This window comes from Camellia sinensis, chromosome 3 (genome assembly GCF_055761805.1).
Source record: "Camellia sinensis isolate YWXY chromosome 3, ASM5576180v1, whole genome shotgun sequence".
Classification (NCBI taxonomy): Eukaryota; Viridiplantae; Streptophyta; class Magnoliopsida; order Ericales; family Theaceae; genus Camellia; species Camellia sinensis.
In genome coordinates, this window is record NC_138963.1 from 102,887,634 (window position 1) to 102,914,844 (window position 27,211).

At 33.1% G+C, this 27,211-nt stretch overlaps 1 long non-coding RNA gene across 5 annotated transcripts; it reads left to right on the forward strand.

The window, feature by feature from the left end:
• Nucleotides 1-1,456: 1,456 nt before the first annotated feature.
• LOC145822703 (uncharacterized) lies at nt 1,457-25,804 on the forward strand. Of its 5 annotated transcripts, XR_014364365.1 has the most exons (9): nt 1,459-1,681; nt 1,788-1,850; nt 6,948-7,072; nt 8,390-8,508; nt 11,331-11,442; nt 11,898-11,998; nt 16,524-16,601; nt 17,848-18,003; nt 25,068-25,804. It is a non-coding gene; the product is annotated as an uncharacterized LOC145822703 (long non-coding RNA). The 5 variants fall into 5 exon arrangements; XR_014364367.1 differs by lacking the exon at nt 25,068-25,804 and having other exon boundaries at nt 11,898-12,002; nt 17,848-17,985; XR_014364364.1 differs by lacking the exons at nt 17,848-18,003; nt 25,068-25,804 and having other exon boundaries at nt 1,457-1,681; nt 16,524-16,850.
• The last annotated feature ends 1,407 nt before the right edge of the window (nt 25,805-27,211 follow it).

The window sequence follows — 27,211 nt, forward strand, 5'->3', positions numbered from 1 at the left end:
AGTTTGGTCACCAAATATATATTTTCAGCGAATAAAACAATTTTTAGTTGCAAAAGAACAAAAATATTTGAACGAAGACATTTCAAATTTTGGAGGGATTTATAAAATATTTTTAGCGACTAAAAAAATTTTAGTTGCCAATAACCATATATATATATATATATTCTTTTTTCCTCATTTTGTTGCCCTAAATTGAATTTGTTTCTCTGAAGGAACTCTCTCTTCCCTATCTATAGGTCATCGAGATCAATCCCTCAAACTGCTCTGTACGTCCTTGCCACCATCGCCGACACCACCGGCAGTCTTTGCTGGTACATCTGACTATAAGCATTGTGATACTAAAGAGCAACTCATCAGTAGCAGCTGTGCTAGAGCTTCACACCGATCGAGCTGCCACCGGTTTGACTAATTTGATGGTGGGTCCACTGTCTATCTATGGGAACAAGCCAACCACGCTTGATTTTCTTGGGTTGGGGATTGGAGCTGGTGGAGCCTCCACTGCTGGCTTCTCGACTTTGTTCACTTCTATTGGAGGTGGGATTGATGTTGGAATGGCCAGTGGCGAAGCAAGGAAATTAAGTTAGAGGGGGCACTTATTAATTACAATTTTTTATTTAAAAAAAAAAACATGATCAACTTTAAGATAATTTTAATTTTATAGACTAAATTTAAGCATAAGAAATTAAAAATTATTATTATTAGGAACAAATCAAAATTCTATAATAGTATTTAATAGCTCAGTGCGGGATGGTAACGTAAGTTTGTAATTTTAGCACAAAAAATTATAGATCAAAATTTCTAATTTTAGAAAATAAAAACATATCATTTATAGCACAAATTATTATAAAATCTATTTAATTTTTATTTGATAGAAAATATTAAAGAGATGATATTGCGTATAAATTATTTGTTTTGAATGGAAATTATTACATAGTCTTAGAGTACTATATGGCGTTGCCTATGTGATGCTAAAAGCATGAGAAATCACAAATCACATTAAATAGTTTGTCAACTACCTGAAAATAATAAGTTAATTTTATTCAATCCATAAGATTTCCCACTACATTATTGATTTAAACTAATACATAAATAATACCACATAGTGCTCCCAAAGTATAAAATAACTACTTATTATTAACAATACAATAAATCCTTAGTCAAAGAAAATGTTAAGAAGAAAATAAATATATTTTATATATGACCACAGAAATGAATACATTTTGTATATGTTAAGAAAATGTTAAAATTACCGCATAGTGCTGCCAAATTAGAATTTTCTGTGACCAACATTTGGTCGGCAAAGCGCGAATATGGAAGACCAAAAAAAAAAAAAAAAAAAAAAAAAAAAAAGCAGGAAAATGAAAAAAAAAATTAGCTACTACAAAAATTTGGTGGTAAATAATAAAACGACACCGTTTTGAATATAATTTAAGTAAATTGAAGGACAATGCCACCCATATAGTTTTGTAGGAAAAAATTGGCCTATACTAGCGGAGTGAATTTTTCAAACTCTTTGTACAGTATATACCGCGCACCACTCGTCATACGCACCACTTCATCAATTCTCCTACTTGATTGCAATCACCGAAGTCGCTCTTCTTCCATCATCGCAGTCGCTTGTGTCGCTTCTTCGATCAAGCATTAGCGTCACTTCGAGAAGTACTTGGGCCTCCATTGTTAGGTATGTATTTTATCTCTCTCTCTCTCTCTCTCTCTCTGAATCTTTGTATTTGTCTTCCATCACTCCTCTTACTCACATGGTTGCTCTCTCTTTTCGGACCTAACAGCACCACCATCACCATTTTTCTGCTACTACCAATTCGCCTATCTTCAAACAACCTCGAGATTAGGTATGGGTCCTCTCTCTCTCTCTTGCTCAATTTCTCTATTTTCTCTAATTTTCAAAACCATTTTTTTTCGTTTTCACTAATTTTGAAAACCCTAATGGGTGAATGTTTGAATGGATGGACTAAAATCATACTCTCCAGACAATGCAAGAAATGAAAACTGATATATATATGTAAATATATGCATATGTTCTGGTTGGGATGACAGAACACATGCAAGTATACCATATTTCCTTTATATAATTTGCTTATTAGTTGAGAATTTTGCATATCACTGTTTATATGATCTGGGTTATCCTTGGATAGCATGATCAATAATTTTTTCTCATCGATTGCCTCGTATGTACATATATATATATATATATATAAAGAGGTTTGATCTTTTTCTTTGTGAAAATGACTCTTTTTCATTATTTTATTTTATTTTGTTTTGTTTTTTCTCCTCCCAAAAGGCATATTCTTTGTTTGTAGATTAGGCTTTGTTGTGTCCTTAGAAAAGTAATGTTGTGTCCTTCTATTTTTATTTTTTATTTTTTTCCTTTTAGAAAAAATTCCTGTTCTTATAGTGAAGGATAGTGCAATTTTTAGTAAACATTATGACTGGAACAATGAAAGCAATGAGGAATAGAAGTCAAACCAAGTAGCTTATAGGAGTAGGATTACAGAGCTTTCTGTTGCATGTAATTGTGGTCAAATACTGCATGAAAGAAGTGAAATCTCACTTATTATCCTCTTTTTATTAAGGAGTCATCATATTTTCAAATTTGGATTATGCTTTTCTTTCATGTTTGCAAACAAGAAAGATATTGGTCTTTCTTGCCTATAGAGTTTTTGTTTTTCTTATTTCTACGTTGATTGGAGTTTTGCATGTGCCAAGATTTTTACCCTCGACCTCCTCGCAAGGTGAAATGGTTCTAGCCAACTGTGCATGCCCCAATTGGTTCTTTCTAACCTATGGAGTTAATAAAAGTTGTGGCTTAGACTGTAATGCCAAAATTGAAATATAGACCTATGAACCTCCATTAAATTTTATTACTTCATATGTCATTTAGAAACAAAATTGTTTTTGCAGTTATCTTGTGAATGGCTTCTTTGCTTGTTATTGGCATGTAAGTTATTGGCATGTAAATTATTTTTGCTTTAGCATCTTTCCCTTGCATTATACGCTTATTATCCACCCTCAAGACTACAAAATATATTTAAACTTATGAACCTCCATTAGATTTTATTAGTTCATGTGTTATTTAGGAAGACAACTATTTTTGCAGTTATCTTGTGAATGGCTTCTTTGCTTGTTATTGGCATGTGAAAGCATCTTTCCTTTGTATTCTAACCTTGTTATCCACCCTTAAGACTACAAAATATATTCGCTCTACGTTCTTGTTGAGTGGCTCATTTATCAACATATAGATTAGGCGTTGTTTATTTGGATTTAGTTATTTTAGTTTTCACCTGTCTATTGTTGGGTTCTCAAATTTTTTTTGAGGAAATCAAGGAGTAGCAGCAAAAAATGGAACTTCAAAATAATAATAATAATAATAAAAGATGTGCTAATTTGAGTTGAGTTGAGTTAGAGGTCTTTATTTTCTCTGCTTCAATCAAAAGAACTTATTTTCGTTGAACTTTGCAATGATTTCAATTGTTTGTTTTGTTTTTGTAAAGTTTATGTATCTTTGTGCTTCTAGTTTATTTCATAATGTTTCTTGAGTAAGCTTTTTATTATGTATATGTTTTCACCAAGTGAATTTTGAGCATATCTGATTAAACGTAGTATGTTTATATAGTTGATTTGTTTGGTGATTTGATTAGGACCTACTGCTTTAGGGATCTGATTGGTTATACACTATCGAGGTTAATTATTATTTATTGGCTATGAATCGGATGACTTGTGAGTTAGAATGATGGTTTCCTTGAAAAGGCATTTCATGTGTGGTGGCAATTTACCTAATAGTGTATACTGGTTCAATTACAAATTTGTCGGACGTGTGGCGTCATTGGCCAAGCCCTAACAACAGATTGAGATTTCAGACATGTTGTTGCCTTTTAAATGTAGAAAAATTTTAAGTGGTTTGAATTCCTACCCCTCAACAAAACAAAACCAAGAAATTTAGATATTTCATTTCATTTCTCTTTTCTTTCTTTCATCATCACTTTCACTTTCCTTTTCTTTTTACTTAGCAAATCCAAGTTTCTAAACATATGCACAACAACTTATATGCTATCAAGTCGCAGGCACTTTGCAAAAAACTAAATTAAAATTGCTCCACATACCAAACCCGTAGGTTATTACCTGAATGAGACTAAATAGGTGTACTTGTTGCAATCCATCATTGATTTTTTAAATATGTGACATTGATATCTAAGGATGGGCCCTGTTATGGTGCAGCCAATTGATTTGTTTTTGTCTTAGTATGAAGATGCTCCATAATATTGTCTTGTTTCAATGTGTAAAACAATTATAAGATACATGGTCTTGTCATTCTGTTTGTGATTTAACAACATAATAAACAGTAGCATCATAATTTTTTCTTCCTTTACCAAATTGACATGAACAAAAACACAATAATGCTATATACACAGAACACACACATACATTAGTTACGTATGGAATTGTAAACTTCTTAACTACATTTGTTTTGAATAATGTGCACTTCAGTGTGTGACCAATGAAAAATCCTTTTACTGAGGGAATTGATTTTCAGCTTTTACATCTACATATTAAAGGATAAGTTTTATTATATGCCCTTTTTCCGAGCTAGAAAGGCATGTTTGCACCCCTTAATCTAGTACCCCAAAGTGTCATTGAGTAGTTGTAGAGATGGCTAGAGGCAAAAACAAAAACAATGTTAAAGCTAACAGCAGCATCATTAGTACTAATAATGCAATTATTTGATGACTGTTGCCGTTGGTGACATCAACAATTGTATAATAGATAGCATATTAAGGTATTGTTGCCTTTTAAATGTAGAAAATTTTAAGTGGTTTGAATTCCTACCCTTTTCCCAAATTTTCAATTGTTTTTATATTTCTCTTAGCCTTTAGTCATTTCTTTCGGAAATCTCAAACTTCTAATATGCTTATTGATCATTTTGAATATTCAAATGTGTTTAGATATATGATAACCATGGATCTGAAATGCATCATGCTTCTATAGTTGATTGTCCTTCATGAATTTTGGGTGGGACTATAAATAACTTGTAGAAACTTATAGAATAATCACGGTACTCATCATTGTAAAGTTAAGCTCCAACTTGCATTTATTGCACCCTTGAGCTTGGAAATAAGCACTTAGAGGGAAAAATCATAAAATAACAAGCTGTACATACTTGAAAATCAGTATGAATAGCTTAGTAAGCATAAAAGTAACTTGTTGAAACTCACAGAACTATCATGGACCAGAGATATTAGTCATAAAGAAATTATTCCATCACCAATCCTTAATTTAGTTACACAAGGTAATTAAGTGGGAATTGAAAGAAGCAACAGATAATATATCAATCCAAATCATTGAAAATGAGTTGATAACATCTGTAAAAAAATAGTTGCCATTGTGTTTAGGATTCAAGTAATTTGTGGATTCTGTTGTTTTTTTTTTTTGGGGGGGGGGGGGGGGGTGTGACTGCTTTGTTGTAGTGTTGATCACCATTTTGTCTTGAGGTTTAGCCCAGTGCTAACATTGTGTTGATGCTAGTTGTGGCATGATTGCTACTGTCTTGGGGCTGGTTTGGTTATTTTATTTGTCTACTGATTTGTGGTGCTTCTATGGCAGCTTTGATGTTATTGGTTTAATTATTGTTTGGTGCTTTTAGCTCAACTCTGAAACAGGGGCAGCAGGGTTATAAGGTCTTAAGCATTGTAAAACATGACACCTTAGGCTGTATTGGTTGTGTCTCTGGATGGCCTTTGTGCCATGGTGAAATTGAAATTGTCACTAACCTTAAGGACAAGTTCTTTCTCTGCATGGGACAATGATGCAACCTAGAATTTGCCTGTGTTACCGATGGATGGCCCTCTCAGCTTTCTTCATGTTTTGGACAATGCTTGGTATAGTTTATTAGTTCATCTAGTGCACCAAACTTTTATAGAACTCTAATATTCTCCTGATGTGGGGAAATTGGAAATTGTGAAATGATGTGTGCTTTACATGTCATCATGTACACCTACTCATGTCTGGTAACGAGCGACACTTATTTGATCACACCAAAGAAGCTTAAGAGGACCAACAACACTTATTGTGTGCTTTAGTTTCATTCTTGACACCTGTGAGAGTAAAATATTTACGTCTCACAAGAGTCAAGGACTTGGAAGTGTAGGTCACACCTCATGACTACTTTCTGCAAGAGTTACACCACCTATTTACTCACCCAGGCGATGAGGTAGTTGCCTAACATGTAATGTGAGACTCTGGGGTATTGTGGAACAGGGGCTAGAGATGAAGGCTTTGCTACGGTGCTCTCCCCCCCCCCCCTTCTCATGGGTCAAGCAACCTTAGGCTAGTCCAACTAAGAGAGAGACTTCACCATTGCAATCCCTGGCCAAGAGACAGTTCTAGCAACCTAACAGATTTCCATACTGTTGCTAGCCTTCTCATACATATAGTTATAGTCTTGTGCTCACCTTCTATGAATAGATGGACATACTTCTCTTACGTCATGACTACAACACTGAGATTGAGGCTTCTATTTTGAGTTCTGGATCTCTGTACTTTCATAGAGAACTGCATGTAAGTTTTAGATTCTTTCACTCTCTCTTTTGGCTGGACTGGTACATCTCTCTCCCAGGCTCCCTTGAGTCTCCGGTGCCTCTGGATGAGTTTTTCCAATTCTCAACAAACCTCCATAATCCTACCTACACTGGGTTCTAGCATCATGCCACATGGTTTGTCCTGTACATTTTTGTTCAAAATGGCTAGCGTTTTTGTTTGATGTGTATATTTTATCACTATGTTTCTTCAATCTTTATAATTTTATCATCTATATGTACATAAATATAAAAATATTGTATGCTTCTTTATTTGTGTTTTGTGCTCCATATTCTTAACATGAAAGTTATTGCATTGTTGTTTGGACTTGAGAATCTGAAAATACTTTACCTTTATAGGTTTCCATGTGGATGACTCAAAAGTTACTTTGAATGTTTGCTTGGGCAAGCAATTTTCTGGTGGAGAATTGTTCCTTTGGGGTGTCAGATGTGAAGATCATGTCAATACAGAAACTCAATCAGAGGTATGTTATCATTAAAAGCAGTGATATTTGACTGAAATTAAGTTAAGTAATCATCTTTATCAAAAGCTTTTATTTGGTTTGCAATCATAGAAAGGTCTCCACCTTTCTGGCTTTTGAAACAGGCACAGCCTGCAAGCCAACCTCCCATTTACTCATTTAGTGGTCTTTTTGTTTGTCAATAATAGTCTCATTGACTTACATTTGTCAGGAAGGCTCACTGTGAGACATTATACTCTGCAAGATTTTCATCATTTAATAACAAAAATAAGAAAACTCCACAAAGATGTTTTTTCTAAATTTTTCAAGCCAGTATGTTTATCCATAAGAGGTCAATTCTTATAAACTAATGGATAACTAAGCTTGGCTGATAGTACTATGACAAAGCAAGTGCTTGACTCATTTAGCTTGACCAGGACAATATTAATGTTATGCCTTTTGCTTTCTTATTCTTTGTTTCATTTTGTAGTAGGATATTCATAAGGCCATAGGTTGCCCTTTATTGTTTATAAACAAAAGGTGTGTATCTCCTTACTTTCTCATATACATTTATTTGAACCACAAACTCTTGTAATGTAATTATAATTAGTAAGAATAACAGGTAGGTTGAACCACAAAATATGTTGTACAATATCTTATGGTTCTAGGATTGGAAGGTTGAGGAAAGTAATAATAACACCCGTGTTTAATGATGGAAAAAGACGGTTTAAATCTGGTTTTGGTGTTATTAGAAGCTAAGATGCAGAAAAATAACAAGAAGAAGAAAATTCTAGGATTCACTCCTAGGAGCCTTAAGCATCACACCTGGGGTTTGATTGTATCACATTTCATAAAGAGCTTCAAAAGTTTCACAATCAAAACATGTTCTCTATTGAATTAAACTAAATTATATTGCTTTATAGACTTCAAGGAATTTCCTACACTAACTAGGATTAGGACTTCTATACTGCTACTACATAGGGAATTAGATTTTATTTCCAAAATCTTATAAAAGTAAGACTCGAAAAAAACAAAAAATTATTTATCTTGACTCCAAGACTATAGATGGGTTGTACAACCCATGCCTGCAAATTACCAAAATACCCTTATGAAATTCTATAAAACTTGTAAGAAAATAACTAGTTCAATACCCAGCCTAAATAACTATAAATCTAGACTCTAAAAAGGCTAAAAACTTTAGTACACATGATTCCAATTGGTCCCGAGTGGATTTGAATTTCAATTAATTACAATTTCCAAACTTTGTCACTTCTTTAATTTCATTGTTCTCAACCTTATTGTTTGCATCAGTTATCAGAGTTTATTATTTTCCATTCATAGGAAATCTTAGACTATTCCCATGTTCCGAGACATGCAGTTCTTCATTATGGTTAGCATCGGCATGGTGCGAGACCCATAAAATTTGGGCATAGGATCAACTTACTGCTACGGTGCAGAAGGTATATTGGTTCCTCACCTTTATTTGCATGCTTGTTGAACATGTGATTCTAATAATAAGAAGTTGCTGCATTTTTTTTTTTCTTCTTTTTCATTTGTTACCATTGGCACAACATAAGTTGTTTGAATGTTATCATAGCTTCTTAGAGGCCAGGCAGCTTTGAATCAAAAAGCTTAAGAGGATCCAATAGGATGCACGGTTACATATTTAGACAAACAAATGTGATGAAAAAAGGCGAAAACGGGGCCATTTGGGGGCAACAATTGGAAACAGCCCCGATGTCATAACTGTCACCTTGGCCTAAGTTAAACAAACTTGTAAGACCCTGGGTTGCGTCGATAAGATGCACGGTTAGAGATTTACGCGAGAAATTGTCCATTGAAATGCGAAAATATGCGTAGTTGGAAGCAAAAAAGGACATATAATGAGTAAACCTCTAATGTAACAGACTTTTCTTGCCAACCTCATATACGAAAGGTATGCTTTCGGCTTCATAGAGATGCAACAGCTGGAGAAATAGGAGTTATTGCCAGTATTGAATAAAGTGCATTCACAAAATTATCATATAGCAAAAGGCTACATATATTTTCAATAACCTTGAGACTCCAACAAAATGTTTTCAAAAAATCCTTTCAATCACATGGACTTACAATTGATAGGATTTTACACTTCATCCTAGAAATGGGTGCCACAACTTACAACGACTCTTTAAACATTGGTGTGACTTCTAAGTTCAAAATGGCTTGAGCTAGCAACAAAACACCACCTTTTCCACATAGTTCTTGAAATAGTAACAAAAACAGACATTTCTTTAAAGAACAATAAAAAGAAGCCTTATTTGAGTAAAAACCACAGATGAAAAACTCCGGTGATGAGGCTAATGTGGTTGGTATTAAAAGTAGACAACAAACAACATTGGAAATGATCATATTGATAGAATTGTAATGTTGGCTGGATATATATATATATATATATATATATGAATGTTGTTTTATTTACAAACTGATGTTGAAAGTTTAATAATTTGTTCCTGTTTCCTTTATTGAATTTGGAAATTTTTCATTTTTTGTCCAATTTTGCAATAATTTGAAGTTCAAATTTTTCATAAAAAAAGTACCTGACATTTTTTATCTTTTTATTTGGTATAGATGGATGAACTCGTGCACAAAGCTGAATTGTATAGGACTAGTTGGCACTTGTTACATTTTTTGAAAAATTAAATATTTTTGGATAGATGTTTTGGTGGAACATATTTGGGTAGAATAGTAGTTATATTTTTGGCAACCAAAGGATTTCGTCGCTAATAGTTCAATTGCCGACTAATGTTTTAGTTGCGCAAACATTTTTTTTAGCGACTAACATGTTTGGTCGTGGAATGTAACTCTTGGAAACCAAATTTTTTGATCGTAGAATGTGACAATTGGCAACCAAACTTTTTAGTCGTGGAATGTAACAATTGCCGACCAAACTGTTTGGTCGTTGAATGTAGCAATTGCCGATCAAACTTTTTGGTCGTTGAATGTGACAATTGGTGACTAACATGTTTGGTCATCGAATGTGATAATTGGTGACTAATATGTTTAGTCAGGAAAATATGACTTTTCGCAACTAAAGTGTTTTAGCTACTAAATGGATTAGTCGTAGTAATTATATATTTAGCGACCAAAAATTTAGTCGACAATAGAATTTTTTCCCGACTAAAGGACTTTTTAGTCGCTAATTACTTTTCGCGACCCTCAATTGGCGACCAAAGTGGTGACCAAAAAAACTAGTCGCAGATAACTTTTACCAACTAAAAATGGACTTTTGCCGACTAAATTTAGTCGTCGATAATTATCTGCAGTCCTTTTAGTCTGAATTGAATTTGAAGTTTGGACAATTGGATTCCATAGGGTTTTTATATGTCATTTCTAATTTGAGAATGGGTAATAATGGTGATAATGTTGAGGATTGTTTATAAACAAAGGCGATAAAGATCAGATAGGGAAGAGCATGTTGTCATTTATTGCATTATACACTGTTAAATCATTTTACATGAACTGTATGGCGGACCCAGAAATTGTGCAAAGGGTGGGGTTAAAACAAAATTATTTATATTTTAGAGAAATTGAAGTAAATTTTATAGATTTCGGGGACCAAGATACCAATTTATTTTATATATACTCAAAATTAAATGAAAGTGATGAGATTTTTCAAAGGCTTGGGCTGGCCAAAACATTAATTCATTTTTATAATTATTGAAAAGTGCATAAAAATAATGAAAATTTTCAAAATTTTGGGCAACAAAGATAAAATTATTTAGATTTTGGAGGGGCTGGAGTAAAATTATATTAAATTTTGAAGGGGCCAAAACGTAAAACTCTTTTATAAATATTCCAAATTGCATGATAGAAATGTGATATTTCAAAAGTTTGAAATGTTACTGAAAGCTGCTTCTAAAATTATGAGTATGTGACAAGGAAAGTGGCTTAAGGGAAGACAAGTCTTGTCAGTGGTGCATCATTGCTCATTGAGTATGAAGTTAAATTTGCATGTATTGATTGCAGTTCTTGCCCTGATTATCTCATGTTTTTCCTGTATTCTCACACAATTATCATCTTTTTGTCATTCATGGTTATAGATTATAACTACATTTTGGTAATTGGATTTTTTAAACATGATGATGTGGTAGCAAAATTTTCATTGAGATTCAAACTTCTCAAAGTTTCATATATGTTTCCTTTCTTCTTCTTGTTCCTCTTTTCTTTCTTTTTTTTTTTTTGGTCATCATTTTCTTGATTTTTTATTTATTTATATGCATTTTTGACATTGGGCTTCTCATAGGTTCATGAAGTGAGCATTGTGAAAGTTGTTTGGGTTCCTCCAGAATATGGTGGTGGAGTTGCATGCATTTGTGCAGATGGAACTTTGTCATTGTGGGAGGAGGTTGCTGAAGGTATCCAATGAATTTTCTAATGCATTTTCTATGTTATTTACACCCAGTATCATAGTCTAAAATTAGGCAGTGTTATACATTAGCCAATTCTTTTTTATTTGCATTTAATATGTTCATCTTAGGAACAACTTTGCAGGTAACTCTTTGCTCTGGGTTTCATTTTGGTTTGTTCATTGTTTGTTCTCTTTACTCTTTTCTCTGATAGATTTTTATATGCTTTTTTTGTAATCTTTTCATTTTAAGCCAAAACCCATCTTTGTGGCTCATGATTAAAAATACCACTACCTCATCATTGTGGATGAGTTTTCTATTTAAAAATTCTGTTTGTGTACCATTTTCCTGTCTAATAATCAGGAAAAATATTACTCAAGCTTAGTATGCTGGAGAGCCTCCCATTTTGTGACCTGTGAACAAAGTCTCACTGTTATTTTGAACATTGTTTTGTCATTCTATAGATACAAAACCCCTTCAATGGAAGCTTTGCAAAGGATTTGAGACAAGTTCAAATCAAGTGCTAGATATGCAATTTGGAGTCTTATTCACAAGTTTGAAGTTGGTAGGTATTGGCAATGCGTATCACCTCAATTTTTCTTCATTTAATTTCTTAGAACTGCATATGGGGAATCAAGCTTGCTAGCCACTATCAATGAAAGTATGGTAAATTTTGCATTAATTTGTAGTAAAAAGAGTTTCCAAGCCTATTGATAAAAAAAAAAAAAAAAAAAAAGAGTTTCCAAGCCCCTTTTTGGCTTTAAATGGCTTTGGGGTTTTCAAGCTTCTACTAGTTGGACCCCCACGAGCTATGCGCGTGGAGGTCGCATTGCTGTTTTTTTTTTTTTTAAGTTAGTTTCATATGTGAAAACACATAGTTGCATTCCTAGTTATATAGTTGTTGATATTATTCTGCATATCAAGGTGCTCAAAGTATTGAATCTGTCAATTAATCAAGTTTATATATACATCAACTATTAGTATTCTTATTTCATCTATTTATATATCTTCTTTTAAAAATTTAGTTTCTAAAAATATACGTAAACGATGTCATATGACTAAAAATGTCATATTGGGACAATTTTTTAAAAAATATCATCTAATAATTTAACCCTTCAAAATTCAATTAGAGAATATCCTAATATGTTCAACAGTAATAATAATAATCATTTGTACTTTGGAAGATCATAGTATATGGACCATTTTTATTTTCAACATGAAATAGGCAATCAAATATTGGATGAACACATGTTTGAAAAAATGAAGTGAACAAAACTAATAAGAAAATATTATCATAAGGAAAAAGTGAAAAAAATATCTCAAGTGATAAAAATTTAGTGGGATCCAACTCCTAAGTAGTTTTTGGTTCAATAAAATACAATTGAAATAAAATGATCATTCTATTCTCAAGTTTAATTTACTATTACTACTTCCTAAATAAATCTACATATATTATAAATAAAATTATCATTTATTATTATAAATGAATGTTATTTCGTACAAAAGCTAAGGAACAAATATTTATTAAAGCACACATAGCATTAGAGGTTTTCTACAATAACTTACTTTGCCTTGTTCCGAAATAGTAAATGTGTTCTTCGGATAATTTTATCACATAGCTAGCATACTCTATCCATGATTTATCAAAATCAAGAAGAGTTAAACACTGCAAAAATGAAAGAAAACAAAATACATTAGCTTTCCATTCAAATCAGAATACATAAAATCAAATAGAAAGCAATTTAAAATTTTTAGTGTTGGAACCCATAAAGGTGTATGTGTGCAAAATGTATAAATTAAATAAACAATAAAATAAAATAATTCAGAAAATAATCATATAAATTATTTTATGAATTAAATGCTCACAGAAAATAATGTCGAGGCTTTTGTTGGACACAATCTCCTTAAAGTAGATTTCTCCCTCGCTCTGGTGCTTTGAGTTTTACCGGCGTCTACTTTCCAAGATGCAACGGCTAACACTTCAATTTGCAGCACTACAAATTCAAGTCTTGTGAACCAAAACTATGCTGAAACTCTTTCTTTCTTTTCCTAAAATTAAATGTTGAATAATGCAGAAAATAGAAAGACGGAAAGGAGAGAAGAGAGACAAAAATCTGAGGGAAAAGTATGTACTGAATTGCTAAAAGGCTGGCTTTTTATAGGCAGTTTGGTGGCTTTTCCGAACAGGTATAAAACCTGTTCGGACATATTGGAAAGGCACCAACAGATTTGAATTTGTTTGAACTCATACAGATCTGTTCAAACTGGTTTGAACAGATACAGATCTGTCCGATTTTGGAATGAACAGGTATAAACCTGTTCGAGTGGAAAAAATCTGGAGAAATTGAAATTAAATAAATAAAATGCAAATGATTTTGGCCCAAAAAGATAAGTATTGGGCCGGACAAGCCCAATCCAACCTCACAACACGCACCTGCATCTAGGCCCAACCTAGCCTGCCCGAAAAGATGGCGGCGGCGGCGCGCGGTTTTAATTTTGGATCCAATGGGTCTGGCCCACTACACCCATAACCTCACCCTTCTACAAACTTGGGTACCCCTTAGGGTCCATCCCAAGTATCCAATGCTAAGGTTTATAAACCCAAACAATTCCTCAAGCCTTTCCAATGTGAGGCAAACACATTACACAAATGTGTATGAAACCCACCAAAAAACTAGTTCCACGAGCCCGAAAACACACATTGAATTCTCATTCATCCGGAAATGGTTTTGAGCAACCAAATACATGAATTTATTCACTACACGACATTAAACATGAACCCACTTAGAAACATTAAAAATAACGCTTGGGTCCCACCTTAATTAATTCTCAAAGTTAGCAAAAAATAAGGTAAGCAAAAGCCATTTTCCAACATTTAGCAAGGCAAAGGCTTACCCGAAATTCTTTTCGTTGAGTGAGAAGTGGATTTGTAGCTTCCAAAAAATGTTGCCTCCATTATTCTTCTATGAAACGGTGGTCCGAATAATGGTAGCATCTGGTACAAACACATGTTGGCTTTTGGTTGGTTGAGCTAATAGTAGCGTCTCATGTCAACCACTTGGAGGGACTATGGGAAGACACATTAGGCACTCCCAGATAGAGCAAGCGAGAAACAGCCACGTAACTATTACAGTAAAAGGTCAATAAGAGCTCTCTTTGGGAAGTTTAATTGTGATGTAAATAGGTAATCTTGTAAGACTTGTTGAGTATATCATTAATAAAAAAAATTAAATTAATTGAGCATTCATAGTCACATGATCAGATGATATTATTTTTTTAAAATTAACTAATCGGTATAAATTTGATAATAGACTTTTTTTTTCACATAATTATGATCAGATGATCAGATGATAGTTAATCTTGTAAGACTTGTTGAGTATATCATTAATAAAAAAAATTAAATTAATTGAGCATTCATAGTCACATGATCAGATGATATTATTTTTTTAAAATTAACTAATCGGTATAAATTTGATAATAGACTTTTTTTTTCACATAATTAATACTCAATTATATAATTATCAATATCCAATTAATTGATTTTTTGTAATGATTTTATTGATGGATTCTACAAGCTTTTTGACAATCACAATAAAAAACAACAACTTCCACCACATCATGGATTGTGAGCTACAACCTCTTTTTTTAGCACATGTATGTATTTATCTAAACTTTTCTTCAAATAGTGTGCAAGAAACGGTGCAATGGAGATTGAATATAATTTCTTTTATAAAGATGGTGAAAAAATTATTTTACAGGAATAATCAATTAATCTACTAAATATTTTTGAATTTTTCAAAAAATATACATGATATTTAATTTTCAAATTAAAAAAAATGACATGTACCTCTTGTATTAATAAAATACTCGATAAATTTGATGGTATTGACTAAAAAATGAAAAAAAATTGGATGAGTGGTGTTACATCTCCCTAATTTTGCCCTCCTAATTCCACCCTCAATGACATGGCCCACCCTCCATGTGAAGCGATTCGACACCCTTCTCTCTCTTGTATTTAGCATCCCTAATTCCACATCATTGAGAGTGAAATTGCATGAGCAAAATTGGGGGATTATTATAATTAGAAATCATCTTATACATGGTGAAGTACTCATAAAGGCAAAAGTTAGGAAAATCAACTTTTATAAAATTAATGATAAAAAAAGAATGGCCAAACTAGATAGAAAACTGAAATTGGATAGCCACCGCTATAAGAGATTCAATTATTTGGTCATTATTGAGCACAAAGGAAAAGGATAAAAAGGAAGGGTCGATTGACAAAAAAGAAAAAATTTACAAGCTAATGATCTATCTAAACCTAAAGGATCAATTCCAATAACTATTAGATTTGACAATAAGTCTCGGAACCTAGATTTTTCTGGATAGGTGGTTGTGTAGTGGAGATTAAATTTGTGTAGTGTGGGGTTCATATGTAAAATAAATATGAATAACAAGATAACAATTCTAGGTAATTTTTGGATTCGTAGTATTACTATTAACTTAAATCATAGTATGTTTATTTGGTAAATATTAAGTTTTTTTTCATGTTAAACAATGTTTGCTGAATGTTAAGTTTTTGCTTAATTGTTGAATATTATAAGAGTAGTTTGTGTGATGGGCATATTATTATTATTATTATTCAAATTGATGATAAGTTAAATTTTTTTGATAATTTTATATGATTTTTTTTAGAAATAAATTGTGTAAAAACGTAGTTCCAAATCAAGCCGAGTTGTGTTTAAATGATTTGGGTCAGATTGATTCAATAATTTTAATGATTTAATTTTATTACAATTTTTTTAAACCGTAGACAATTAAACTAAAAGAAGGGAAGGCAATTTTGGCAATTAGACATTATTTTGGCGTTTTGTGTTAGATTCAAGCACCTTTCATTCTTTTATAGATGTTATAGATATGTTTCTGTAATTTAAGTTGCATTTTAGAAGGCACTAATTTTATCAAAGTTTTTATTTCACTATCCTTCTTTTAGTTGTAGTGTTCTATGGCAACACAGTATGATAAGAAATTGTAAATTTTCATTTTGATGATGACATATTTTGCTATGGTGTTTTGTTTGACTTCCTTTACAGGTTGCTGCATATTCAAACGGCCACGTGAAAGTGTATGACCTCCTAGATCCATTGGAACTGAAGAATTGGTAACTTCAGGTGCTCTTTGCAATTCTATAATGTCACAACCTATATTACATGAACTCTTAAAAATAAATCAAATACTCGTGTGACATGTTGGACACCCAACACTTGGACAAGGGTGTGAGATATTCTTTTGTATTTGTTAACCATCTCAGGCAACTAAATTCAAGTATTAAGTTGATGAACAGTGTTTACCAAGCATTGCCACCAAGCTGCTCTGTTTATGCTACAATATGTAATATATGTGATGAATGCACGTACATAATATATGTGCGGGGGTGATTTCCGCACTATGAAGAAGGGTTGAACTTCGTGGATAAACAGCGTGCTTTGGGAATTAAAGATCTACATAGAATAACAAACGGCGAGGCTGCCCGACCGGGGTTTGGTTGGAAACCCCTCTGATGGTAAAGTTAGGGACTCAGGAAGAGAAAGAAGAGAGAAGAGAGAATACTAAGAGTGTGTATGTGTTGAGTGTGTGGATTTTCGAATCCCTTGAGGGTGAATAGTGCTCACCTTTTATAGGAGAAGGTTGCTTGTCGTTCAAGTCCTTCTCTCTCCACCATCTGTCCAATGTGTCTTATTCGTGGTCGTCTCCCATTGGAGGAGGACGACCACTCCGCCTGACACTCGGGTGCAGGTCTGTTTTATTTGTCTCATTAGCGGACATCTCTCATTGGAGGAGGACGACCACTCCGCCTGTCATTTAGATGCAGGTCTGTCATATGTGCACCTTGTCCCTCTGCACCTCCATGTCTCCACGTTCTGTTCACACAGAGGGAGAGGAGCAGAGTTGTTTGTCTCTCTTGGGCCCAAGAAAGATCTTCAGTGAATTGGCCTTCTTTAAGTTGGTCTACTCTAGAATGGTTGTCCAACCAGGGGGTCCAACATGTTGCTCAACCAACTTCGGAGTGGTTGTCTATCCATCCAGGAGGTTCAACATGTTGCTCAACCCACTTCGAAGTGGTTGTCTGTCCATCCAGGACGTCCACCATGCTGCTCAACCCACTTTGGAGTGACGCTCGTACATTGGGCCGAACTCCTATGATTGTCTTGCTTCAGAGCAAGTGTTGGCCATAGGACCGAGGTCCAACTTAGCTCGATCTCGGAGCGAGCATAGCATTGGGCCTAACACCAAGACTGACTTAATTTTTACCCACTTCAATATACATGTATAATGCTTATTGGTTTTCTTTGGTATTTTGACTCATACATATTAAAATATATGTCTGAAACTAATATTTTGTAATTGTTTCTCTAGGAAGAGTTTCAGAATGTTATTGATTCCACCTCCATATTTGCAAAGGTCGCATGCTTGTCTGCATCTATCTCTTTGACTCCACAAAGAGGTGAACGCTAGCAATTGAGCTTTGGTCTTGGTTTCAATTCGAATGTAATGCAACTCAATTTTGCCAAGGTATGTTAAATTCAGTATGTCCTTCTTCTTTGATTCTTTTTGCTAATATATATATATATATATAAGAGAGAGAGAGAGAGAGAGAGAGAGAGAGAGAGGTGACAGAAAGACTTTTGATTGGTTTTGATATATAGTGGAGTAAAGTTTTTTTTTTTTTTTGGTTTATAATGTTTTTAGGGGTGATATTTCCCTTACCGATAAGTTGATTATCTAAAAGCTGAATTCTACATTTTTATTATCAGTTTTAACCTATAATATAATAAACTGCAGCAAACAAGACCTAAAGGAGTATTTCGGATTTATTTTTTTAGTATTTTTTTGATTTTTAGTATAAAAAAAATCATTTAAATTCATACAAAAATTATACTTCTACATTCCACTTGACTAGAAAAATGAAAAAAAAAAGTAAAAATAAAATTTTAAAATGTCTACTAAAGATGAAAATTGGTTGCCTTCAAAGTGCGCTTGAGCGGTTACTTGACTGCTCGAGCGGTCTGCGATTTTTAGAACTTCAAATTTTGTAAAAATGGCTTCCAAACTCATTTTCAAAATGTCTACTAAAGATGAAAATTGGTTGCCTTCAAAGTGCGCTTGAGCGGTTACTTGACTGCTCGAGCGGTCTGCGATTTTTAGAACTTCAAATTTTGTAAAAATGGCTTCCAAACTCATTTTCAAAACCTGGGATCTTGCATGGCGTGATAAAAAACATGGATACACTTTAGAAAACATAAATACATGATCAATCCTAAACTGTTTGCTCATAACTTCTTCAATTTGACAAGGATTGAACTAAAACTTCATGCATGCAAAGATTTTCAAATTTCTTTTTTTTTTAAAAAAAAAAAGAACAAAACATGAAATTAAACATATAAACGCATGAATTTCTAAAAATATGGAAAATAAAAACTCTTATGCATGCAAGAACTTTAAAACCCAAACCAAAAATTATGAAACACGATTAATAATTAACTTACTTGAATCAAAACCTTGCTTAATTTCAAAATCAAAACCCAAATCTTCATGAATTTGTGGTTTCCAAAACTTTTCTTCAAAATCGAATGCATAATGAAATTGCTTGACTCTAATCCTCAAAATTCATAATGCATGGAATTTATGAAGCTCAAATCAACTATAACTTTCAAAATCAAACCCAAAATGACGAACATATCTTATAATTATAGCTCCATTTCATCATAAAAACCCAATTGCTTCATTATCTTGCTAATTTCCTTCTAATTTCATGAACATGATTCCAAACTCTTCTTAATTTCAAGTGTAATATGAAGATTCTACATAAATTAAGTTTCAAATTCTTACCTTAGCCCTTAATTTCAAATGTTGTTGACGAAATTCCCTTAGTTTTCTTCTCATTCACTTCTCTTAAGCTTCTCTCTCTGAAGTTGAGTTCTTTCTCACTCTCTCTCTAAAACTTCTCCAGCACACCCAAATACACAATGAACTTACACTTCTTGACTCATCAAATATACACACACATGCAAGGATACAGCTTAACAAATAACATACATACACACACATAAATAATTTTAGCACATTCTACATAAATTGATTAGGATTAGATTAAACACTAATTATGTATTATCTTAATTAAACACAACTTAATCTTAATTAATCATAATTGGCACATAACCTGATTCATCTTAATTAATTTCTAATTAAGGCTTAGTTTAATCAAAATTTATTTTTACTAAATTGAATCAAATATTTAATTAAATTTCCCTAAAGGCTCTATACATGAAATTAAACTGATTCAACTTATCCATTATATTTTCTAAAGTCATTTAGGCGTTCAATTTCTGATTCAAAAACATATCTTTAACAAAATCATTTACAAATCAGACATTTATTACACATAATCAAATCATGCACAAAATATGCCAATAAATTCCATAATCAAATCGGAATATGCAAATTAACATCCAAAATCTCATAATTAAACAAATGTAAATGATGCATATGGTGCAGTTATCACAGTCTCTCCCTCTTAGAAAGTTTGGTCTTCCAAACTTATAGCACTTGCATCGGAAACAAATCATATATTGTTGTCTCATTTAATTGTCCTTTTCTATGTAGCTTCTTTTCCACTCGACTCTCATCATGGAAGTTCCATTCATTTCTCAATCATTTGATGGTTAACAATCCGAATTGGTAATTCATCATAGTCTAAATCGCCATCAAAAGCTATTCAATAAGAAACAATAATATAAAGTGGATCCCAAAGTTAACCCCGTGTCATCCAAACATAAAATACATTAAGCATTGTATCACATGTCGAAAATGGCCTTGTATATCGGATCAATTGAAACACTATTGTTATTAATCACATGATCTATTCAACATCGTTCAACCACAAGTCACATATCTTCAAATAGTCAAAAATTCAATCTCAAATGATGGTCATAATTGTCGTTACCTTTCAAACAAATCAAAATATTCCGTTGTTAACATTTCATATGAAGTCTTTGAAATAAATTAAGTATTCAATACAACATGAATAACAAATTCAAGTTCAAGTTCTCGGTCTATCAATTCCTCTAGTAATAATAATCTTGACATTCGTTCTCAAGCAATTCACAAGCCTTCATTGATGAAATCAAATAGGATGGAGGTACCATTCCAGTATTCACAAAGGAAAAATCACTTAGTCCCGGAGTTAAAATCTACTTGTTTAGGCACATAATCAATGTTTACACAATACATAAATAGTCTATAAAAATTACATCATAATGATTCATGTCAAAGGTATTAAGTCATATACAATGTAGCATCCCCCACGTAAAACTTCACATGTAGTCTATAGAAGCACATAACATAAATTCCCCAGATGGCGAAGAAATATTTATCATGTATTAATGGTCCTAATGATCTAATCAATTATAAAAAAATAATTTCGGACGAAGGTATATATATGGGTCCTAAATCAATAACACATAGGCATTATGTTCACAAATAGCAAATGTACCTGAGCTAGTGGCAGGTCTACTTAGATTTTGTTCACTTTGAGGATAGTCTTTTACTATATGGCCCATCTTACTACATCTAAAACAAGCCCCAGAAGTTTAGTAACAAATTCCTTAATGCTTTTTCCCATACTCTGAACATGTTGGCGCTGAACCATTTCTTTGAGCAGAATCACTTTGATTAGAATTACTAGACATTCCCAAGTTTGGCTTCTTGTTCATCAAAAGTGGTGATTCTTTATTCACATCAAAACTTTTCCTCTTTCCCTTCCACTCGGTAGATCAATTCATATTAGATTCAGACATTAATGCTCTATCTAACACATCAACATATTTCAGTAGTTTCAACACATTAACCCTCTCTTGGATTGTGTCTCGGAGTCCTTCTTCAAATTTTCTCACTTTCATATAGTCAGTGTCAACCATATGTAGCGCAAATCTTGCTAGTTCAGTGAATTGAGATTCATATTCATCCACCATTTGATTGCCTTACTTTAATCTTTCAAACTTAAAACTTTTCGACCTCAGACACATTACGGAAAGTACTTTCCATAAAAGATCTCTAAAAATTGAGCCCAATTAATATTTTTGTTTTCATCCCTCACTAACATCTACCATCGTCTAGCCTCATCTTCTAAGGTAAATGGAGCAAGCAAAACCTTGTGTGCATCGATGCATGGGAAGACTTCAAATAATTTTTCAATTCTGAGAACCCATGCCTCGGCTTTCAAAGGATTAACTCCGCCCTAAAATTGCAGTGGATTCATTTTCTTAAATTCTTTTGTCAGAGCAATAGTTCGGTCATCTACTTGATTATCTTGTTGGTGGTGGTATAGGCACCAATGGTGGTGGTGGCGATTGTAGTTGTTATTGCCTTAAAGTTTGAACCATCACTTCCATCATTCTCTCTAGCCTATCAAGCTAGGCGGAGGAAGACTCTTCCAATACATCTGCTCTTGTTCTCACCGTGATCTATATGAATATATATTATGATTCATAGAAAAGAATGCATACATGTACACAATTATGAATGCTTAACTTATGTCATACTTGTGCATGTATGTGTCATGAATGCAAATCTTAAGTCGTTTCTAGACACCTTATTGCTCAAATGGACAAGTGTATGAGTATAGTAACTCGTACTCTGATACCATTTTGTCACGACCTGAACCCGCCCCTAGAGGTTTAGATCATGACCGAGCAGTAATCATAGATTACCTATGGCCTTTGGACAAAATTTCAAAGAATTTAATTATATCGGGACTTGAATCAGAAATAGATGCAAAAATAATATTGTCCATTGAGCTGCGCATACAAGATATGAACCAAATACTTAAAATACTTCATATACACACTTATATATATACATAAACATTCATTTCATACAAACCCCAAGATCAAACATATGACTTATCAAAACTTGACAAAACTAAGACTTAATAAAACTTGGGAAAAACAAAAGCTAAAGCCTCAACACGAAAGCACATCTCGGATGGTCTTCACAAAAGGGTAGACTCAAGAGCAAACTCTATTGCGGATACTCCTGATGCTCACCTACATATATAGGGGAAGAAGGTGAGCTAGAAAGTCCAACGAGTAACATCAATATAAAGGGTTAAATGAATGAGTTCTAGAACTTTATGAAATACAACATTCTTCACATGGTCAAAGCATATTTCGGATATATACGATACATAAAGTTCATCAAACTTTTTAGAGTTAAGTACGTTACGTGATACATCTCAATAGTATTATTAAAATTTGACAAAACGATCTCCACGGATCGAGACCATACCGAATGTTCACAACAAAACAAAATCATACAGAACATCCACATTGGCTGAATTCATACAGAACAACCACATTGGGCCAAAATCTTACAAAAAGTCTATAACGGGTCGATAATATACAGAACATCCATATAGGTACGAAGCCATACAGAATGATAATATATGATCAGAGCCATGTAGAATGATCATCAAGGATCGACATCATACAGAATGTTTGAAACGAATCAATAACATATGCAGAATGTCTATGACGAGTTGAAGATAGAACGGTTTACAAAGATCCAATCATATTTTATATATCACATTAGATACTCAAAAGAAAATTCATTCATTCTTATCAAAACATAATTTTCTGAAAACTTGTCATATCATAACATTTCGGAATTCTATATCACAACTTGACATTTAAAAAAATAATTATCATATTGGACATTTCGTAAACAAAACATAGATTTAATAAAATATCTTATAGCATAGCCATTAAAAAATTATTTATACGAAAATATCTTTATAAAGACATTACTCACAGTGACTTCGTTGGATGCTATCCTTGGCAGTTCAACCTACACATTGCACACAAACATACACATAGAAACATAACATCATTCACTTGATCGAATCTTACTTCTCTTATCCCTTCTTCTCAAATAAATTGAATTCGTACTTATAAACCTTTTATGAGGCATAAATCATGCCAAAGAATACTCAAAAAAATATGACAATGAAAATATACAACAAAGAGCAATTTTCCAAAACTTGGCAAAACAGGGTGACCGCTCAAGTGGTCACTTCATCTCTCGAACGGTGACCATGGGTTCATAGTATTTTCAGATCTGCAAAAATATTTTTTGGTTGCCTTCAAAGTGCGGTCGAGCTGTAACTTGACCGATCGAGCAGTTTGCGATTTTCAAAACTTTGAATTTCGTAAAAATGGCTTCCAAACTCATTTTCAAAACTTGGGGTCTTGCATGGCTTGATCAAAAACATGGATACACTTTGGAAAACATAAATACATTACCAATTGTAAACCATTTGCTCATAACTTCTTCAATTTGACAAGGATTGAACCAAACTTCATGCATGCAAAGATTTTCAAACTACTTTTTGTTTTAAGAGCAAAACATGAAATTGAACATATAAACTCATGAATTTTTGAAAATATGGCAAATAAAAACTCGTATGCATGCAATTCAAAACCCAAACCAAAAATCATGAAACATGATTAATAATTAACTTATTTGAATCAAAACCTTGCTTAATTTCAAAATCAAAACTCAAATCTTCATGAACTCATGGTTTCCAAAACTTTTCTGCAAAATCAAATGTATAATGAAATTGCATGGCTCTAATCCTCAAAATTCAGAATGCATGGAATTTATGAAGCACAAATCAACTATAGTTTTCAAAATCAAACCCAAAATGACGAACATAACATAATCTTCCATATCTTGTAATTATAGCTCAATTTCTTCATTATCTTGCTAATTTCCTTCTAATTTCATGAACATGATTCCAAACTCTTCTTAATTTCTAGTGTAATATGAAGATTCTACATAAATTAAGTTTCAATTTCTTACCTTAAGCTTTAATTTCAAAAGTTGTTGATGAAATCCCCTTAGTTTTCTTCTTCTCCTTCACTTCTCTTAAGCTTCCCTCTCTAAAGTTGAGCTCTTTCTCACTCTCTCTCTCTCTAAAACTTCTCCAGTACACCCAAATAGACAATGAACTTACACTTCTTTGACTCATCAAATGCACACACACATGCAAGGCTCTAGCTTAACAAATAACATACATACACACACATAAATAATTGTAACACATTCTACATAAATTGATTAGGATTAGATTAAACTCTAATTATGTATTATCTTAATTAAACACAACGTAATCTTAATTAATCATAATTGGCATATAACTTGATTCATCTTAATTAATTTTGAATTAAGGCTTAATTTAATCAAAATTTAATTTTACTAAACTGAATCAAATATTAATTAAATTTCCCTTAAGGCTTTATACATGAAATTAAACTGATTCAACTTATCCATTATATTTTCTTAAGCCATTTAGGCTTTCAATTTCTTATTCAAAAACAAATTTTTAACAAAATCATTTACAAATCAGACATTTATTAAACATAATCAAATCAGACATAAAATATGCCGATAAATTTCATCACATCCAAAATCTCATAATTAAATAAATGTAAATGATGTGTATGGTGCGGTTATTGCACGTATTTAACTATCTCTTTTGAGGTGCTCAGTTGGTTCTACGTTGTATATAATTGTTATAGGCATTCGGGGTAAGGTCTGCTTTCTTTCTTCGATTAGAATACGGATGAGATCACAAAGGCCATCATTGGGACAAGCAATGCAATAGCTTCGGTTAGTGCAAAGTCCATATTTCTTTCCTGATAGTACTCTTTTCTTCGAAGATACAGTAGAGCGCATGCAAAAAGGAGCTCCTTGTAAAGTAGATAGCAAAAAGTAAATTGCCTACTATAAGACAGACAAGTCGCTCCTTCACTATTGCAGAGCGGCTTCGCTCAATCAATGCTACAACATTTTAGTTGAGTAGTCAAAAGTAGCGAAAGAGAGGTATCGAATAATCCGAATCTAATTCTTAATGTTGGGAGGATAAAATCTCTTTGGGGATTTCTAACTTACTAACACTTAGCATTGGAACCCTTTTGTTTATTGATCTTGTTATCATACTTTATTGTTTATCTTAAATGTAATTGTGTATTGGATTGGGAAAAAGGGACGGGCTATGTGTGAGTTTACTGGATATTCCAAGCTCATGGCATTTCATGCCAGGTGTAGAAGATTACTGCCCGAAAGACGGTGCAACTGAGACTTTTAAAGAAGTATAGCTTCCGTAAAAGAATTTCAAGGCTTGTTTTGTTCATGCCTACATATAATCTCATTTTTGGTTGTAATATTGCTACAATTTCCTATTTTGTAACTAAGACTTGATGTTTCTAATTATTATATTTTTGTTATTATGCATTATATATTATGTTTAAACCTATCTACTGCATATATCCCTTGTCAACTTTTGTTGTCATTGTGTTAATGCCTTGGGAAGATCTATCAAAAAGATAGCACTGCTATATAAGGAGATTAAATTTTGAAGAGAGGCTACTTTGACTCCTTCGATCTTTCCTAGGAAAGATCTATCAAAAAGATAGCTCTGCTATATAAGGAGATTGGATTTTGAAGAGAGACTACTTTGACTCCTTCAATCTTTCCTAGGATCATACTTGGTTATTGACCAAGGAACATATTAGTGGCACTCATAGACCTTGTTGTTTAGAATAGAATTTTGGGGCGTCACAATTCGAGCCCGAATTACTATGTCTTAATAGATATTGCTATCATTATATGGTATGCTTCCTTTGATAATCCATATACCATCTTTTGTAGCAATCGGGCTCGTAGGATTTATTGTGTGTGTGTACTTGCATTTTGTAGATTATTATATCCAAGTTCATGCATATTTCTAACTAGTTATCTTTTGTTCACTTGGATGGAGTACCCAATGTGTATTTGTAGACACCCCATTTCGACCGCCCTTAAGACTTGGGTGCCTCACGCTGAACACCTGATGATGAAATGTTACGCTGTACAAATTGTTCAATTTCTTCAGCAAAAGGCTTCGGTTTCAAGCTTTAAAACCCAAACCTTCCGCCCTTTTTGAACCAAAACGTATTTTTTTCTAGCCTAACTACTCAGAGACCTGTTGGCCAACAAGTGGCCGGCAGGCCATTTTTGGTTGGCCGGCCATCTTTCTCTATGGCTCGCCAGCCATGTTTAGTGCAACAGATATTGTGATAGCTTCTCGTTGTCCCCATGCCCATACCTTGCACCAGCTGTCTCATTACAGATATTTTTGACATGAGATGGCATTTTTCTATAAATACATGACCTCCTCTCATGGTTTGGGGTTAGAAAATTTTCCCAAGAGCCAAAACTTGTCAAACACTATTCCCTCCTCTCTTGCAATATACATACACCATACATACACCTCCTTAACCAAAACTTGAGGTCTTTTGCTGAGATTCTTGAACACAATTTCAGCTCTTGAGAGTGTTCAACTTATGGTTTGTGAACTAGAAGAGCATCCTCTCTTTAAGAGGTATACTTTGAGCTTTTGTACCATCTTTTGTCTCTATTTTCTTGGTGTTTACATACTATTTTCAGAGTATTTTGAGGCCTAAAATATGTCATTCTAAGTCACAAAAAAGTGGAGGGGTTGGCCACCCTTCCTTTGGCTTATTGGTTGGTTGAAACCCCTTGGCTTTAGCCCATTTTTGCTCACTTTTTCCACCTCAAAAACCTGATTTTTAGCACTGTTTTGGTGTTGTTTCAGAGCTTTTCAATGTGTTTAATTATGCTTTAAATACTATAGAAGTGTTGTTGTAAGTCCTCATGGATA